Source organism: Acomys minous (assembly GCF_964271855.1).
Source record: "Acomys minous genome assembly, chromosome: 13".
Classification (NCBI taxonomy): Eukaryota; Metazoa; Chordata; class Mammalia; order Rodentia; family Muridae; genus Acomys; species Acomys minous.
The window spans coordinates 49135341-49140528 of NC_140495.1; the positions used below are offsets into that span (position 1 = coordinate 49135341).

At 42.8% G+C, this 5188-nt stretch overlaps 1 long non-coding RNA gene across 1 annotated transcript; it reads left to right on the forward strand.

The window, feature by feature from the left end:
* Positions 1–2662: 2662 nt before the first annotated feature.
* Positions 2663–4269, forward strand: LOC311581039. The gene is made up of 2 exons (XR_014773646.1): positions 2663–2846; positions 3619–4269. It is a non-coding gene; the product is annotated as an uncharacterized lncRNA (long non-coding RNA).
* Positions 4270–5188: the final 919 nt, after the last annotated feature.

The following is a 5188-nucleotide window of genomic DNA, read 5'->3' on the forward strand; positions in this document are numbered from 1 at the left end:
CTAATCCTGACAGCACACATGCGGAGTTCCATAGCAACTGCCTTCCCTGGATGTCCTTGCTGTTCTCTTATGGGCTTGAGTGTGGGGTGGTGGCTACCCTGCTGTCAACTCTCAATCCCATCAGAAAGTCCTATATTCCTCATCATGCACCTGATGGCTGAACAGTGTATTTTCTTCCCCTCTTCTTATGATAATGCTTTTGCTGTGTATCTGAGGTGACATTAAACTCACTATGGAGCCCAAGCTGGTCTTGAACTCACAATTCCCTTACTTCAGGTTTGCAAGTGCTGGGATTATAGGGCTATCCCTGTATTTCTGGTATATGGTAATGCTTGAACCCTGCTGACTGACAGCAGTGGACCTGAATGTGTGCATCCCAATCTAGTGACCTGCATGCTTGTTAAGCAGGGGAGTTGACATGTTGAGCCACTGAGGCGGGAAGGGCAGCTTTCTGCAAGGGCTTTGTGTAGCTGCAGGAAAGTGCTCAGGGACCAGTTACTGCCCTTCTGCGTCTCCAGCATCAGTGACTTCCTGCTTTGCAGCTTTGTTTCCTTAAATCTCACTGTCTCTTGGAAGTGCTCTACTAAAGGGACGAGATAGTAAATCTAACTTAGGGAATTTACACTTCAAAAATAAGAACAAAACCCAGTTCTCAAATGGGGACGTTTTGGAATTGGATTGGAAGCCCTGGAACTCTAAGGGATGAGTAATCAGTGTCGACATCACTCTGTCTACTGGAAAATGACTCAGAAATTGGCTGTAAGAGATTGAGCTTTCCAAACCACAGGTTTAACACCTTGATGAACATTACCACCAAGATCTGTGACTGTAGGTCCCTCTGTAGCTGACCCCAGATTTACCCCTTGATGTTAAAAGTGCCAATTAAGTAATAAAAACCAAAACATTGGTCAGATGTAGTTAGTTTGAGAATAGAGTTTTACAATGCACATCATGCCATGCCAAGCAAACAAATTAACCTGTCTGAAGATGCACACAGTGATGTGGAAAAGGAGAACAGGGTTCTCAGATTGGACCATCTCTGTGCTGTTTCTGGGAACAGGAAACAGAGGAAACAAATTCTGGATCCAAATAGTTGAGACACAGATTATGTGATCACCCCCCACCTATTAAAGATGTCTTTAAAGACTCCAGTTGTTCTAGGCTTGATTGAAAGTGTAATGCATTTTAAAACACAATTTTCATATGAAAAGACTCTAAAGGAATTGCCAACAAGTTATCCAACATAAAGGCATGTCTTGTTTGGAAAGTTGCTGAGCATTTCTTAGCTCACCTCTGAAAAAGCATCCTCTCAGTGGTCTCTGGAACTACTAAGGACAAGTGCCCTGTCCTAGGCACCTCTGGGGACCAGGTGGGCTCCTTTGCTGTAGCTCTCTGCTCAGTTTATGAGGACTGAACGCAACCATCTACCCTATTCTGTAGCTCTCTGCTCAGTTTATGAGGACTGAACTCAACTGTCCAACCTTATCTGTTTTATCTCCAGACTATGTGGATTGTGTCAGATGGTCAGTGGGGAAAGATATCTGACCCTGAGGACACAGACTGCATCAGGTCAAGAAGTCATTTCACTTCTGTTATTTCTGCGTCTATAGCTTGGGAAGGAAAAGGAAGAGGGAGAGAGATAAGAATGACAATAAGGTTGACGGACCGTCACCGACAGAGGCACTTGGTCATGTCATGACCACCGCTCTAATATTTCTGCTCTTTCATCCAGACTTCTCTTACTTCCTTAAGCAAGTACTGCAAACATTATTCCAATATGTTGTTTTAAGTTGGAAAACTCTAACACAAGTAGTCAGGGAATTGACTTATGCCATTGAAGATTGTCCATTAGAGCAGCATTTCAGGGATGCTACTTGGGCAAGCATCCTTCTGCGTAGTCATTAACAGGAAACTTCCTGGTTTCCTCATCATCAGTCTTTGGGATACGAAATAGAGAGAGGGGAAAGTGTGTGTGTGTGTGTGTGTGTGTGTGTGTGTGTGTGTGTGTGTGTGTGTATGCGCACAGGCACGTGCAAGTGGGGTCAATTGAACTACAATTCTATTGAAAAAATATTAAACTTAGCAATGTTATCCCATGGGAGCTACATTGAAACATTAGTGAGGGCTGGAGAAACAGCTCAGTGTTAGAGAGCTTGCATAGTTGTGGGGAGCTGCCTTTAGCGGCTCTTGGCTTAAAACATTGCCCAATTCCACTTTGTCTGTAGATTCCATTTTCTATACCTCTGCCTGGTACATAGCAGGATGAGGTCAGCCCAGGCCACTCCATCCGGACCCTGGGAACTGCTGCCTGACACGTAGCGGGCTCCTCAAGATCCTGGGAGGCTGCTTGCTTATCTTGCTTCCGTATCTGCGTTCCCTCAGAGCTCAATCCCTAATCTTGGAGTTCTTCTTACCAAGGACGGATGGCTGGATATCTGCCATTAGGTTCCCACAGCAGCCCTGCCTTTCCTTGCCCTAGATATTGCCTATATAAACCCTGTAAGAATTTTCAATAAACAGGCCTTGATCAGTGTTCAGACTTGCCCTCATGTCTCCTGTCCTTTACTTTCACTTCGGCACCCCCTCCCAGGTTCCATTTGAAGACCCCGGGGCAGGGCCAGGGCAGAATTGGTGCTCAGACGTGATGCCTGAGGCACATGGGATCATGCAAGAAGCACCGTCTGAAGACTGCAGTCGCATCATACATTGAGGTCGCCACAGAGATAGTCTACTCTGTGAGTGAAGACCCGCAAAGAGGTCGCCATGGAGAAACGCCCACTCTGTAAGTGAAGACCTGCAGAGAGATCACCACGGAGAAGCGCCCACTCCGTGAAAGAAGATCCGAGGTATACAGATGGTGATATTATGGGACAGGGAATTAGTGTACATGAGAAGTTCATAGGTGTACTTAAAGATTCTCTCAAGGCACAAAGAACTAGGGTTAAGAAAAAAGATTTAGTTCATTTTTTCCTCTTTCTCAAGGACATTTGTCCCTGGTTCCCGCAGGAAGGAACCATAAATGAAAAAAGATGGAAAAGAGTGGGTGTTGCTTTGAATGACTAAGTTTGATTAATGAAATCTTGTGTGTTAGATACTTTCATGAGGCTATTAAAATGTATTATGTAGGGGACGGGCTATATGGCCAATATTCTTCCATCTTATCAGAGCTTAGGTTCCTATTTCTCTAGCAGTCTGCCATTTACCAGAAACCAGCTGACCTTGTCGAGGTTCCGCAGTTAGACACCTGTTGTGGTTTATTGTGGGGGCTGGTCTTTCTAGACCCCCGAGTTACTCCTTTTCCGGTAAGACTACTGATAAGATCAGATTAAAGACCAGCTGCCTGCGAGCAGCAGTTCCGGGAACCTTTTCCTGACTAACCAGATCCTTCACAACTTTCCTGGAATTTCTCTCTCTGCAATTATAGCAGCTGTAAAGGTAGACACCTGCTGGAGCATTCCAGAGTTAGGTATCCATAACAACCCTTGCTTACACAAATACTCATGCCTCTGTGCCTATATAAACTGTGAAATTTTTCAAAAAACGAGGTTTGTCCAGAATCCAGACCTGCCCTCATTTCTTTGTATCTCCTGTCCCCCCATTTGTCTGCCCCCTCCACAGGTACTCATTGAAGACCACAACAGGACGAATCAGTATTAGATGAAGGTAAAAATTTTCTTAAAGAAGAACTTAGAAAAAGTCTGGGAAAATGTAAAAGCTGGCCTATCCAGTTCTCTCTTCAGGACCACAATTAAGGCTAAAGTCTGTAAATCTCCTCTGCCTGAAGAGTCCCCTCTAAGACCCGGACTCTAGTCAAGGAATTAGGTAAGGCAGCTGCTACTCTTCTTTGTCTGTCTTCTTTGTCTCTCTGTCCCTCCATGTTCATTAGTTTCACTTTGGAGCTCCTCAAACATTTGAACTACTCACAGTGTCAAGGTTGCTCTTTGCCTGTGCCAGGAGATATTGTACCCCCCTGATAAGGATACTGGAAGACGTTCCTGACCTCCAGGAGGGGGAGTCAATCCCCCTCCATTTGGGGAGCACTCTTGGCCCGCCTGATCATCGGGTCTGACCGCTCACTTCATTCTGGTTTTGGTGTAGTCCAAACTTTGTGGCTTTTGGTGCCAATTTCTGTTTTTGTTTATTTGTGTCTATTTGTGTGGACTTTCTCACTATGAGACAAAAAGAATCAATCACCTTGACTGTTGTCTTAGACCACTGGACAGACTGACTAGGGCACATAACTTGTCCCTCATAGTAAAAAAAGACAAACATCAATTTTTACTCTTGTCTTTCTCTGGTGTTTAAATGTTGTTTTATATATTATAATCTGTTGGAGAAAAAAGAACAAAATTTTATCTGCTGGCCATTAGCTCTAACTCATTTCAATGATTCTCAAGAAAAGAAACAACAAAAACTGATAGACTAGATCTGTCCTTGGAGCCAGGCTGCCTGGATCAAACTGGCAGAAATCCTAGGGCTGCCTGAACTCCTAATGATGTGCTCTAAACTCCAACCAGCCCAAATCCCTCAAACATGGTAAGTACAAGGTCACTACCCAAACACAAAAATTAGGTGGCTAAAAAATGAGAGCTACTATGATGGGTCTTTCCAGGAACTTGAAGGTAAGCAATGATCAGATAAAGCCACTGGTAAGGTCTTCTTCAGTCTTTGTCACTCCTTGGACTCCTTGGTGATAGGCTGTGAACAACATTCACTATAGAAGCTGTACATTTTCAACAGGGGCTTGTGTAAAAACATCCTGGGCAGGATGCCAACTCAGATACTCCTAGTTTCTCTATTATCTTTCACAGGTTCTGCCTTTAAACATTAAACATTTGGGTGTAAAATCCTTTTAAATTATGTTATAAAATTAAAAAAACATTTTGTCAGTTTTACTACATGTTTGTTTCTTATTGACTTTAAAGGTATTAAAACTGCATCTCCAGCATATATCTGTAAACTTTTATCTAAAGATTAATGATTTGCTTATTAAATATAATGTTTAAAATTTAAGTTCAAACTCTTGTTTAAAATATATGAGTGCATGTACATTTGTAACACAGATATTATGTGATTCAATCCTAATTCAAAGCACTGTAAAAATCTGGTTTTAGTTCTAAAAGTTATGGTTATACTCTATGACTTCATTCTTAAACAAATGTAATAGGACTCGTTTGTATTAATTACA